This window comes from Mandrillus leucophaeus, unplaced genomic scaffold (genome assembly GCF_000951045.1).
Source record: "Mandrillus leucophaeus isolate KB7577 unplaced genomic scaffold, Mleu.le_1.0 Scaffold66, whole genome shotgun sequence".
NCBI classification, from domain to species: Eukaryota; Metazoa; Chordata; class Mammalia; order Primates; family Cercopithecidae; genus Mandrillus; species Mandrillus leucophaeus.
The window spans coordinates 4028438-4043609 of NW_012107141.1; the positions used below are offsets into that span (position 1 = coordinate 4028438).

General features: G+C 37.4%; 1 protein-coding gene across 4 annotated transcripts in view; it reads right to left on the minus strand.

The window, feature by feature from the left end:
- Positions 1-15172, minus strand: part of PHF21A (PHD finger protein 21A) — a 201795-nt gene that overhangs the window by 110778 nt on the left and 75845 nt on the right. The gene's annotated exons all lie outside the window — the stretch shown is intronic.

Sequence of the window (15172 nt, forward strand, 5' to 3'; positions counted from 1 at the left end):
TCCACCCGCCTCGGCCTCCCAAAGTGCTGGGATTACAGGGTTGAGCCACCGCGCCCGGCCGAGAATAAATTGTTAGAAATCATGCTGCTGGGTTAAAGGGTAGCCTAATTTAAAATGTAGATTCCTACTCCAAAACTACTGTCCAAAAAGGCTGTATACTTTCATCAGTAGACTAAGGACTGCCTGTTTGTCTATCAAGTACAGACTTGATACCCTTAAAATTTATCAGTTTCATGAGCAAAAAAATTTCATTATTGTTCTAACATAATTCTGATTAATGAAACTGAACATCTCTTCATATTTATTGGCCATCAGTGATTTTAATATGGTTAATGATGCATACAAGAGTGTAAGTGCATGTGTGAATGTACATATGAATGTGTATGCATACATGTACATATATGTACATATATATGTATACACATATACATATATATGAATGTATGCATACATGTACATATAATCTCTAATAAACAGGCTAGTTTTGGTATCTCGGAATCCCTAAGAGCCTCTAATTGCATCCCTCTCCTTCTGCCCAAAAGGTAGTCACTATTCTGAATTTTTTCTTTCTAACTTTACCACTTATATAAGTGTCCATATATAATGTTTTATTAGTTTCTATATATTCTGTGACTTGTATTTTTTCCCAAGTCTTATGAAATTCTCCATGTTATACATATACCTGCAGTTCATTCATTTTTTAAAAACTACAGTATGGTATTCCACTGTAGGAGTGTCCCACAATTTATCCAGTCACAGGATATTTGGACTGATTCCATTTCCTGTTGTTGTTAGTATTATTGTTGTTAGTATTATTATTGCTGTTGAGGCACAGTCTCACTCTGTTGCCTAGGTTGGAGTGCAGTGGTGCAATCACGGCTCACTGCAGCCTCTGCCTCCCAGGCTCAAGAGATCCTTCCACCTCAGCCTCCCAAGCAGCTGGGACCACAGGTGTGCACTGCCACACCTGGCTAATTTTTGTATCTGTGGTAGAGATGGGTTTCGCCATGTTGCCCAGGCTGGTCTTGAATTCCTGGGCTCAAGCACTCCACCAGCCTCAGCCTCCCAAAGTGCTGGGACTACAGGCGTGAGCCACTGTGCTCAGCCCATTTTCTGTTATTATTAACAAGGCTGTTACAAATATTCTCATGCAAGTCCTTCTGTATGTCTGTAAGAGTGTCTTCAGAGCTGCATTGTCCAACATGCTATCTACGTACTAGCCATGTATGGCTATTGAGCACTTGAAATATGGCTACCCCAAACTGAGATGTGCTGCAAGTGTAAAATATAAACACCAGATTTCAAATAGTTAAAATTGATTAGAACTCTGTTTACTTTTTTGTAATGTGGTTGCTAGAAATCTTTTAATTACATATGTGTTTTCTGTTACATTTCTATTGGACAGTGCTGCTCTAGAGTATATATCTAGGAGGAGAACTGGTGGGTCATAAAGTATACACATCTTCAAATTTGCTAGAAAATCAAAAATTGTTTTCCAAAGTTGTTGAACAATTTTATATTCCATTCAGCAGTGTATAAGGTTTCTTGATGCTCTATCCTTGCCAATAATTGTTGGATATTTTAATTTTTGCCAATCTGTCAGAAGTAAAATGATATCTCACTGTGGTTTTAAATCTCATTTTCCTCATTACTAATAAAACTAATCATCTTTCACATATTTACTGTCCTCTGATGTTTCCTTCTCTGTGACATACACAGTTTTTTACTTCTTCTGCGAGTTGCCTTAATATTAGTGCCCCCCCCCCACCATTGCATATTTTCCCTTGGGAGGCTCATACTTTAGATTTATAAGAACTCTTTATATACATACTAATAACCCTTTGTCACACATGTGTTAAAAATATCTTTCTTGAATTTTTTATTGCTGTTTTTGCAATTTTGTTTTTACTGCCTTTGCCTTAAATAAAGTTTCTTCTCTCTTTTATCCTCTTACATTATTAGGTCCTTTCCTGTATGGTTTCTGGTCTTCTTATCATGCTAAGGAAGGTCTTCCACACTCCAAGATAAAAAGAATAAAAAACCTGTTTTCTTTTAGTATTTTTATAATTTTATGTATTAAATCTCTAATCCACTTTAAATTTGTTTTTTAGTATGATGTAAAACAGAGGTAACAGCAGACAAAAATTACGGTGACTATCTAGCTCATGACAGGTCTCCCAGTGGCTATCTATGGCTGTGCTACCCGCCTCCTCTCCTGGGGAGGCTTTCTTTTCATGTTCATCCTTCCCCCAAACCACACACGGAGACATATGCACCTGCAGAAACCAGTATGTCATATGTGTAAGAAGTCTTACATGACCCAGTTTCCTGGGATACAGTGATTGGTCTGAGCCCTACAAAGGGATAGTGGGCATGTGTCTCTGGCCACACAAATCAAAGTACTTCCTCTCAAGTATTTTCAACATGCCAGAGAACACTTTTCTTCAAAAGGTGACAAAACTTGGAAACTGCTAAAGGCTACATTCTTTACCACACAGAGTTAGTCTACCGTAGGTAAAAATGAAGTGGAGAACATAAGATATAAATGAAAGAGTAACTAGTCTATGAGAACTGAAGAGGTTTGATGCTTCTTGCATTCCTGAGGGAATACTCTTCCCCCATTCCCTCCTTTCTACGATACCTTAACATCCTCCCAATACGTCTGCTCTCTTTTTGGCTTTAGCTAGTTTGAGCTGAATGCGTAATTTGCAATCAAAATAGTCCTGACTAGGAGCATCACTTGATATTTTTTCCTGAAGTGGACAGCCAATTGTTCTTATACCATTTCCTGAAAAAAATCCATCTTTCTCTACTGATCTGAACTATTATCTCTATTATATTAAATTCCAATTTATATGAATGTTTTATTTTTAAGTTGTTTTGCTCTGCTAATCTGTTTGTTCCTTGCCAGCATCATACTGCTCACTGACTATCACCTTCTAGTATGTTTTGATTCTGTCAGTTACTTCATTCACTTAATGTACTTATTTGGTACACTACATTGTGTTAGCCACAGAGAATATTCCCTTGAATAAGCAGGTGGAGTCCTGACTCTCACTGAGTTTAAAACCTAGAAGCAAAGAAAGACAAATCATTATGATAAAATATAACGAGTGTTAGGATAAAGGGAATAAGGTACACCAGGGTAAACATCCAACAGGTGGACCTAACCTAATCTAAAGGTCAGAGAAAGCCTCTAGGAAGAAGTGGTTTTACACTGAGACTTGAAGGATGTGTACGAGCTCACCAAGGTGGGGAGGGGAACAGTGTCTCAGAAGGGAGACCAGTAAGTTCAAAGACACAGAAAGACTAGGGTCCATTTAGTTGTGAGAGAAGTTCAAAAATGTCTAGAGTTTGAAGAGAGAGAGAGATAAGAGAGGTTGGAGAAAGTAGGTATGTATCATACAAATTTGCAAGCCATGTTAAGATTTTGGACTTGGTCCTAAGAGCAAAGAGAAGACACAAGAGAGGTTTTAAGCAACCATTTAAATTTGCATTTTTGAAGATTCACTCTAGCTACAGTAAAGAGAAGGGAAGAAGGCTGGAAGCAAGAAGATTCAAAAAGAAACTCTTTAAATAAGTCAGGCAAGAGATAATAATGGCATGGGCTAAAGTAGTGCTTATGGAAAGAAGATAGATTTAAAAAGATATCTAAGAAGAAGACTGGCGGAACATGATGATTGAATTTCAGAGATGAGAGAAAGGGAAGAATCAAGGAAGGCTTTCAGAATCACCATTGATGTTTAAGATTCTGACTTTTTTATTGTAGTAGACTGTGAGAAATTTTACAGTCATAAGGAACATAACTGAAAGGACTGGAGAGAAAATAATAAGCACAGTTCAGGACGTCCTGAGTTTAAGATGCCAGTATGACACAGAAGTGAAGTTGTTCAGTGGGCAGCTGGGCTAGAAACGTAACATTCTCCTTAATTCTTTTTCAAAGTTTCCTTGGCTACATCTGGGTGAACTTTAGACTCAATCTGTCAAATTCCCCAAAACATTCACTGGAATTTTGAAGAGAATTATAGTAAATTTACAGATTTCGGGAGAATTAACTTCCTTAAAACGTTCAATCTCCCCACTTAGAAAGAAGGTACGAATGATCTTCATTTATTTAAACTCTTTTATGTCCCTAAGTAAGAGTAAAGGTATAGGTATACACATTTCTTCACATTTCTTGTGAAGTTTTATTTCTAGCTTTTAAAAGGTTTCTTGCTTTTTTGACTAGACTATTTTTTTTCACTGTTATTTCCTCACAGGGTACTGGTGACATAAAGGAAAGTTCTTGGTTTTGATTTTACCTTGTATATGGACACCTTACTGTTACTATTTGTAATAAGTCATTGATTTTCCTGGTTTCTCTAGGTAGACAATCAGGTCATCTGCAAATAATGATGATATATATCTGTTGTTCCAATAGCATTTTTTATGTTTTAAAAAATTTGTTTTTTGTAGAGATGAGGGTCTTGTTATGTTGTCCAGGCTGGTCTTGAACTCCTGGTCTCAGGCAATCCTCTCACCTCAGCTTCCCAAAGTGATGGGATTATAGGCAAAAGCCACTGCACCTGGCCAGTATTTTGCATTTTCTTGCCCTATGTTATTGTACTAGCTAGAATATCCAGAATAATAATCTTTTTTCCCTTGGTTGGTATAGCTAATAGTTTGTTAATTTTGTTGATCTTTTCAAATAATCATTTTTTGGTTTTGTTTATTTTACTGATTCTTTAATTTTGACTAATTCAGTGCACATCCCTATCAAAAATTTTTCAGAAAGGCTATGTTTGTAGTATATTTTGTGAGTCCAAATATATCTTTCTTTGCCTTTCCTAAGTATAAAATTCTAGTGTCACAATCTTGTACCCTCAGAACTCTATGAAATTCCATTATCTTCTACCATTCAGACCTATTGATAAAAAATGGAGAGCTCAGCCAGGAGCAGTGGCTCACGCCTGTGATCCCAGCACTTTGGGAGGCCAAGGCAGGCAGATCACCTGAGGTTGGGAGTTAGACACCAGTCTGGTCAACATGGAGAAATCTCGTCTCTACTAAAAATACAAAATTAGCCGGGTGTGATGGCGCATGCCTGTAATCCCAGCTACTTGGGAGGCTGAGGCAGGAGAATTGCTTGAACCTGGGACCCGCCTCTGTTGCGGTGAGCCGAGATCGTGCCAGCGCACTCCAGCCTGGGCAACAAGAGTGAAACTCTGTCTCGGGGAAAAAAAAAAAAAAAAACAAGAAAAAACAAAAAAAAAACAACAGTGCTTATCTGATTCTTATCCTTTTATAAGTAACTTTTTTGGTGGTTGCTGTTTATTATTGAGAAGTTTGTGGGATTTTCTTCTCTTTGCTTGAGAACTTGAACAATACTTGAAAATTTTAGCAACAGGATGAATCTTTTTTTTTTTCTCCAAATTATCTTGCTTGATGCTTAGTAAGAGCTTTATCTCAAGATTTGAGGCTTTTTCAGCTCAGAAATTTTTTCTTCTGAAATTCCTTTTAGGATCACTTTTCTTTTGAAGCTCCTATTATAAAATTTTAAATATCTTAAATCTAGTCTCCATGTTTATTTTCTCTACGATATTTCCATCTCTTTGACACTTGCTTTATTATAGAATTTCTTAAGTTTCTTCTAATTTGCTAATTCACCTTCTTGCAGAGTCCATTTTATCTGCCTCCCTCTCTTGAGTTCACTTGTATACTTCTACTTCTTTCTCTCTCTCTTTTTTTTTTTTAGATGGAGTTTTGCTTTTTTTTGTCACTCAGGCTGGAGCGCAGTGGCACAATCTCAGCTCACTGCAACCTCTGCCTCCCAGTTTCAAGTGATTCTCCTGCCTCGACCTCCCGAGTAGCTGAGATTATAGGCATGCGCCACCACACCTGGCTAATTTTTATATTTTTAGTAGATACGGGGTTTCACCATGTTGGCCAGGCTGGTTCTGAACTCCTGACCTCAGGTGATCTGCCCTCCTCGGCCTCCCAAAGTGCTGGAATTAGAGGCGTGTGCCACTGCGCCTGGCCTATTTCATTCTTTCAAGAACTATTTATTGAGCACCTCATGTGCTACATACTGTTCTAGGCTCTTGAAGGAGGTAAAGGAGTCAGTTGTGTGATTATTAGTTTACTATTGTTTATGACGTAAGACATGAAGCTAGGTAATTTATAAAGAAAAGGAATTTATTTCTTACAGGTATGGAAGCTGAGAAGTCCAAGGTGGAGGGGCCATATCTGGTGAGAGCCTTCTTGCTCATGAGGACTCTCTGCAAAGTCTCAAGGCAGCACAGGGTATCACATGGCGAGGTGGCTAAGCATGCTAGCATACTTGCTCAGGTCTCCCTTCCTCTTCTTATAAAGCCACTAGTTCCACTCCCATGATAACCCATGAATCCATGGATTGATTAATCCATTCCTGAGGAGAGAGTCCTCATGATCCAATAACCTCTAAAGGCCCCATCTTTCAATGCTGCCACATTGGGGATTAAATTTCCAACGCATGAAACTTGGAGGACACATTCAAACCACAGCATTATCAAAGAGCTTTCCAAGCAGAGAAAACAGTGTTATAAAGACCCAAGGCGGGAGCAGGTTTGACATGAACAGAGAACAGCAAGGAGCCCAAAATTACTGGAGCAGAGTGAGTGGGCTGAATAACAGTAGGGAAAAAGGATGGGTTGTGGGGTCTGACAGACAACTCTGAAGACTTGACTTTTATACTGAAGGTAATGAGAATAGCCTATTTTTGTTTTACTGATGAAATAATATGATCTCAGATCTTACTGAGAATACTAATGAAACATTTAAAAAGTTATCTCCTGTTTTTGTGCATTTGCTGTTTCAGTATAGGTAGGGTAGAGAATTTGTTTCGATTACTCAGCTTCATTCCCCACTTTCAATCTGCTGATTCTCTTCATAGAACTGGTAATTTTTTCTTGTCTGCTTATAGTTACAAATAAATGTTTAGCTAAATCAATATATGTGTGGCTGCAAAAAGTCCAAAAGCCTTTGTCCCAGGCATAGTGAATATATGCGGAAGCCTGAGAACAGTCAGTACAGGGCCCACCTTGAAGGAAGTAGCTAACCACGATCTTTATTATAATATTAATTCTCAGGAAGCTTGCAGGTGTCAGCATGAAGAATTCTATACCCTAACAGTCATATTCCTCCTATGAATCAACAATATCTTAAAAAGCAGGAGAGGCATAGGCTCAATTTTAGATCTACAAAGACTGAATTAAGTTTGATATTGCACTCCACCCTTCTCAGTAGTAAAGACAAAAGGTCAATATTATAAAGAACAAACTAAAATTACAGATCACTATCAGGATCTCAGTCAAAACTGCACAATCTGCAGCTTTCTAGAGTCCTTGACTAAAGTCAGAGGAAATAATTTTAAAATTTCCCTAAGATTAAAAATATCTGCATGAATGAAAAATACTGAGTACTTATCAATCTGTTTAGCTTTCTGCATCTTCCCAAGACTTCCAAGTAATACATCTATTTTTAAAAACTCTCAAATGAGTTTATTCTTATTTGATACAAACAGCACTTTTTGGGAAAAAGAGATTAGGCCTTTTATAAGCCTAAAGCACATGTAACTGAAAATGTTCCAGTAGAAGAATGCAACCTTCCAAGTCTTTTTGTGCTGGCTTCTGAGTATGAACCATGCCAGATATAACAGGGTTACTAGATGTGGTTTCTTCTGAACCACCTCTAGCAGTAATCCCAAGTGACTTTTCACTCTACTCTTATACTTTAGTGGGTAGAACATAATACAAGTCATGTAAGAAACAGAGTTTCATTAAACATAATGATCCCACCTCAGTGGAGAACAGAGGAAAGATGGAGGCAAAGTGGGGAGGTGCTGGAAGGAAATACCTGCACTACAGTGATGATACTACTGGTAGTTATAAACAAAGAAAAATACTATTTGGCACAGACAATAAAAGTTTTTTTAGTATTCTTTAATTCCAAAATAACTTAGCAATCTAATTATAAGTAGAAGAGAAAATGTCTGAATAGTGATATTTAAAAAGTGGGGAGGGGTGAGGGCTTGGGGTACTGTAGCCCTTGTACAATGTAAAATGACTCTGAGAGTAAAATAGTGGATTACTCATTATTGTGGTACATTAGAAAATTAGGGTTTAGCAACTAATACAATCTAGTGCACTAAAAATAACAGTGTGCGCTGAAGGACTGTATTAAAAGGTCCTGCTGGTAACAAACCCTTGCTCACAATTCCATCCTGAAGCATCTTACGTGAAACTGTATACTATGTTGGAGAGCAGAGGATTCTGTGTATGTTCAAATTGAAATACCACTGCAATTTTTTTCTTACAACACTGATTCTTTCTCATGAATTGATTATTTAAATAGCAAAAGCCCAGGAATAGCTTCCCCTTTCCTCTTTGGTTAAATATAAATCTATTTCACCCTCAGTTAGAACTACAATGACAGGAAGACGACACATACACATACACACACACACACACACACACACACACACACACACACACACAGAGGAACATACAATTAAGGTTCTTGATCTCTAGCCAGAGTAAGAGTTTCCCAGGTTGGCCCCATCCTTTGTCAATGCACTAGATTTGAACACGCCTGTACAGTAAATAGGTCGCCCTCACTGACTTTTCATGGTGAATATAATAAGGCAAGCACTAGATGCATGGACTTCTTTCTCTCTTTTTAAACATGTATAAAAATCCACCTTCTTATTCTCTCTTTCCCCATAGCCCACCACCACAGTTTCAAATACAGAAGCGGAAATAGTCACCTTTTTTTATAACTGAATTTTCCCAATACACAAACGCTTTTTAGAATATACAGTAATATGTCGCTAGAAAAGATAAAAAATAAGGAGGGTGGGAAAGATAAGTCATTAACAAATGAGATCTTAGAAACATTTAGGATGTTCAAGGAAATTACTATGTCAACCATGATTTGGGCCTTGTGCGTACTTCTTTCGAGCAATAACATTTTTTGTTGCACACTACTAAAGACAATGAAAACGGATTATTTTTTAGTCATCTGAGTCAAATGTATATTGGGAAACCAAGGGGTAATCTGAAAGTCAGAAGTCTCTTCATCTTGGTTTCAATTACAGCCAGGCCAAAATTACCTGCTTCTTTCTGGGGCAGTGTGATTTATTAAGTGATGTATATACGTCAGGATTCCAAAGGTACAGGTCCTACCCAATTTGTTTCTTTATAAGCATACTCCATACATGAAAACCCACATTTAAAATAAAGAAAACATTTATTTTTAAGACTTTTTATTTTGTAAAATTTCAAACATACGTAAAAGTTCAAAGAATAGTATAGTGATCCCTTTGATAAATCAGATACCTATATATCCTTCCACGCTCCCTGAACTATCATACATCTTTCTTCTCCCATGAACCATCTGAAAGTATGCCAGATGACATTATTACATTTAACCCTTAAATACTACACTAGTAGCCGTTTCTATTACAAAAGGATCTTGTGTCTTATAGTAAAGACAGAGCCCAGAATTCCTCAAAATTTTACACTATGAGATCCTGGGGACAGGATTCATCTCTTGTATTTTTAAAATCCTGTATGTCTGCTTAAGTGTTAAAAATGGCAATTTCCCTACTATACTTAACATGATTTGAGATTCACAAAACATCTTCTGGAACACAACCACTGTCTATAGGGAGCTGAATAAATAATTCCTCAGAAGCACCAGTTCAATATTATACTGGTTATTTTTTAGGGTGCCAGGCAACTTAACATAATAAATTTTTTTATAAAAAGCAAGCACATCTTGGGGCCTGTGGGAAAGCCACATGACAAAATATATTCCTCAATAGGGCATATTCCATATTTTTACGAATACTTGAACCAAACTTTAAGACTGCTGGACAGGTATTTGGCCATTGTAAACTGGGAGCTAGAATCTCACAGTAAACCAGAAGATCCTAGAAGCAGCCATATTAGTATATCTGATAGTGCAACTCCGGAAACTTCATCACCACTTGAGCTGTTCTACGCTGAGGTACAGGACGGGCCAGGTACACGTTATGAAACTGGACTAAAATCACTGAATGGTTTTTATAAGTCCTAGAAAACTAAAGAAAGAGATTGGTGAAATGTATAACATGCCTCCTAAACAAGCAACCTGAACTCTCTCAATCTCATCTGTGTCTTATGACTAGGACATGGTGCTGGGATCTGAATGTTAGCGTCCACTCAAAATGCATATGTTGAAATCTAATTCCCAGTGCAACTGTATTAAGAAGTGAGGTCTTTAGGAGGCCATTAGGTCACGAGGGCCCTCCTTCATGAATGGGATTAGTGTCCTTATAAAAGAGGCCTACAAAAGCTTGTTTTTCCCCTTCTGCCACAGATAGCACCTTCTTGCTATGTCCTCACAGCAAGAAGGTGCTATCTATGAAGCAGACAGCAGGCCCTCACAAAATCTGCTGATGCCTTGAACATGGACATCACAGCCTCCAGAGTTGTAAGCAATAAATTTCTGTTATTTATAAATGATCCAGTCTAAGGTATTTTGTTACAGCAGCCTGAATAAACTAATACATGTGGTAATCAGGATCTCCAGATCGCTCTCCATCCAGAATTCCTATTATTACTCTAACTCTCCTTCCTTTCTCATCCTACTGTCCTACCCCTCCTTTCGATAGAAGATACTTGAAATTTTAATTTTGTGAGGATAAAAAGATGGCATTCATGTTTAAATGCCATTTGGGTCCCTTAGATGTAAGAAATTCAATCAATGTAAAGTACACTTTAAATAATAATTAAGCAGAAATAAATGATGTGGGAATAAGACTGACAACCTATCAATGATCCCATTCTATCCAAGGACTTCTTTTGAAAGTTATCATGTCCAAATAGAAAAATAAAACAAATTTATGTAACTGTGGAATTTGTTCAGAAACACCATGCATCTGAAGATACAGGTTACTGCTGTTTACTTACATCATCACCTTTATCAATACAAAGTTTTCCTCAAATTAATCCTTTCTGGTTAACATACTACATTCTATATCTAGAAAAGCAAACAGAGTGGCAAATAAAGCCGATATCACAGTCTTATTAGTTATTAATATCTGCAATGCCTCTCTTTCCACTGGCCTAGTGAAGCTTTGGCCCCTGAAGTGATAAAGATGCGCTCTGCCAAACTGTTCTCCATCTCTAAGGCAGTATTAACATGTTACAAAGTGCCAAAAGGACCATTAAAAAAAAAAAAAAACTGACCCACTTTTAGAAGTCAGCAGCTTTTTCCTTCTGGTGAAGTATGAATATTTAAATCAGGCAGACAAGTCAAGAAGCAAACATTTCATCCTGAATGCAATGTCTGCATCTCCCACTCAGAGCTGAGAGGACCCCAATGTCATATACCCACATTGAAATGAATGCTCACTTAGGACTCCAGAAGGGCAGTTTTCTAATCATTTCACTGTTTTTCGGACTTGAAGTTCTACATTTGGATGTGAGTGCAGAAAACAGTAAAAGATGGATCACAGCAACTGCTTCAAATTATATACTTAATGATTTATATCAAGCATAGTAGAATTTAATTTGTAGTAAATCAAGCAAACCGAGGAAAGGTTAAGATTGTGGTTAACAGCTGTAAATTTGTTTTTACCTTCATCATAGAGTAACAACACATTACAGGAGTACTACATTTGAAAAGATAGTAAACTCATCATAATAAAATTGACTAGAATCAAGTTTCAACCTAAGCACTACTGTTTAAATGAGATAAATAATAGCAACTATTAACACAAGATACAGGAAAACAAACTGGAAGATAAATCAAACTACTATTCAAACGCCGTTCTATAGTACAGCTAGAGGTACCTTTTGGCTTTATTGAGAATACATTATTAAACCAAATGCACCTTAAATGAGCAGAAAAAAAAAAAAAAGAAAATTCATGCAAGGTAAATGAAGTAATTAGAAATTTGAGGGTCAGCTGACCTACTCAAATCTAGAATGAAAACTTACAACGGAAACTCCCAATCTTTACACTTCCAGTGATCCCGATACTACTTTTTCCCCTCCCCTTTCCACCCCCATTTGGATTTCATACCTTACTTTCCAAACAAGCAGCATTTCAAGTAGCAACCTGTGTAACCTTCACACAGGGATATGCAGCACTTCTCTTATTCTTTCAGGTAACCCAGATTAGGAAGCAATGTTATAAATCCATTTTGCTTCTGTAACAGTTATCCAAACTCTTTTAAACATTAAACATTAAACCTGTGCTTTCACTCACAAACATTCTCATTTCTAAGCAAACAGGCCAAAATTTCACAATTATGAAATAAAATTCCTTTTAATGAAAAAAATCTGCTTTCTTAACTATATACCTGACTCCCTTCTACAAGATAAAGAACTGATTTAATTCTCTGAATATACTGCCTTAGCAAAACACACACACACAAAAAGCAGACAGGCCAATGAAACCTTATTTCCTCCAATATAAGCTCATTTTACCCTTCAAATGCTAAAGTATTCCATTCAAAAGATAGGAACTGATCAAAGCTTTCAAAGCAAGTGTAGTTCTAGGCAAGCACAGTAAGGTCATATAAGGCCTTCTAGTACCAGGTCCTGTCATAACTACTTAATCCTACTTTTGATTGTGGCCCAACACTTTTTATGAAAAGTGTTACACATATAGCAAAGTTCTTATCTGTGTTTTGTGTTCATTCCTATATCGCTGCCTTAGCTTGTGTGACTCCCCTGACTCAGAATGCCTCCATTCTTTCTGTTTCTGGAGCAAAGTCCCAATTGGGTTCCCAAGCTGTTCCTGCTTTCTCTCTTCTCATTATCTATACCACATGCTAACTCTTCACTATGTACTGTCCTGGTCTACCATGTGTGTTTATTTCTTTTTCCCTATGAAAGATCATAAGCATTAGCACACATTATTACACCAGGTATTAACACAAAGGAGAGGCTAAAAATATACTTCCTGGCTGATGAATTTCATACAAAAATACATAGTCAAAACTTGCTGAGGGGAGTTGGTAAAGGTAGAGAAAGAATAGAGAGGTTGTCTGATTCAGTGGCTGATATGTTTTTAGGACACTACTATTACTCCAATCTAATCACTTGCTATATTTTACTCAAGTAAGCAAGCTAGGAATTGGAAAAAATTTATTTAGAGCTTCTAAAATTAGCATTTTATATCCTAGTAAACAGAATCACAAGGACTCAAAGCACTACAACGTAGTCAAAAAAAGAATGGTTAGAAATCAAGATTCTCTCTTGGAATATTTAGTTAAATGAAAAAGAGAAGGGGCCTAACTTCAAAGGAAATCACTATCTGTTCTCTAAAACACATAGGTTACTAGACTTTTTGGAAGCCCTACTCTTGCCTTCTGTGAGTTTCTTAACCCCCTTCTGCTCCAAGACCCCTTTATGAGACCATGGCAGCCAGGTGTCCTAGTAAGACTCTGCTCATGGTTTACCTTGAGATGTGGTCACCAGAAAAATGAGGATAAACTCCTCACTGGGTTGGACTCAATAGCCCAAGAGTTCACAACGGGCTCTGTTTTCTTGCTTACAGAGATAAAGTACCATATTAAAACTCAATACATTTTGGGAAGAAAAGATAAAAACACAAAAAGAGTCTGTCTTATCTTCAGAAATGCAATTCTCAGCTTTGTGAGCTCTGGCATTCAGCTAGCCAGATTACCAAGCTTATTTGAAAGCTGAAGGCTTTGCCCTGACTCCATCTTTTGCTATTTTCAGGGTTTGTTTTCATGAGTGTCCCTGGGCTTATGCACATGTGCTTCACTCAATTCACACACATCAGTGAACAGCAGCAGCAGAAATCCAGGTCCACAGCAGGAAGTTTAATTAACTGTACACAGGACAGTGCCAATAGCACTGGGGCCATCCTCCTATGGGGCAGCACACCAACAAGGCTAATATGCAAGGGAAATCCACTTCTGGAGGCAAAAAAAGTATTTCCCCATCAAGCAAAATGAGAGATCAATATGGCAAAAGAGAAACCAAAAACCAAAACAAACCAAACCCAAACCGAAAAACCTTGCCAGGATAGCCTCAACAACAAACCAGAGCTTCTCCTCACACAGGGCAAGAGAAACGCCAGGATTTAATGTTTTCCATTGTTTGGGTCAGGCTTCAGTCTGCTTTTCTAATGGTTATTAGAAGCCATTCTAAGGCAATCTCACAGAGGCCTTTCTAATCATTTTGCGCATATATTTCCCTCATATATCTTCTCTGTCAAAAGGGTTGCTAATGGTATTACGCCACAAGACAAAAATAATATTAAATGATGATGGCAGTGGTGAAGATCTAGGTGGTAATGCAGATGGCAAATGAGCTTTCTACATGTAAACACACTATAAAACCCAACAACATAGAAAGAAGCCTGCCTTCGCTCTGTGAAGAGTGTCTGGACAAACAAGAGTAGTTTCCAAATCCTTATCAAGGATTTCTCCCATCCACGCAGCAAGACACACAGTTGTCACTGCTCCCCATGATGAAAGTTCGAGTCAAAAGTGCATATTCAGAAGTTTGAGCTGTTTGCTAGTCTAGATTGAGGATGACATGGGCAGGTCAAAATAAACAGCTTTACCTCTGATAAACTTTAAGCTAATTTAAAGTGATTCAGGAAGGCTATTTAAACATTTTTCTCATGTTTAACAAGTAACAAACTTTTAGAAAATAAATGTAGTTGACCAAATGTCACTACGGAGAAATTAATGAGCAACTGGTACAGTATAGACCCAGCCTGAGATAAAGGCTTCAGGCAGGTTACTTTGCTCTAGCTCTTTTGATACCAGTTCCCTATGTAACTCATAGGGATGTAGGGAGGGTTAATTTGATAGTGTCTGTAAAATGCTTTGAACTCCTTAGCGACAAGTGACATAAGTGGTTACTATTATACATTGCTGGAGTTGAAAACATGAAAGAAAGGGAAAAACAATACTCCTTGATGGTTTATTATGAAGCATTTTTATAGACTGGTAAGGTATTTTATAATTGTTTTTTATTAGTTAGTCTTCATTATGTGCCCAAGAGACAGGAAATATTCCTGGTTTGTTCTTCTGGATAAAGAAACCAAGTCAAGAAGGCAAATGACTTTTAGTTAGGAAGCATTATTATCTCCATTTTTCAGGTAAGGAAAGCAAGACAGAGAA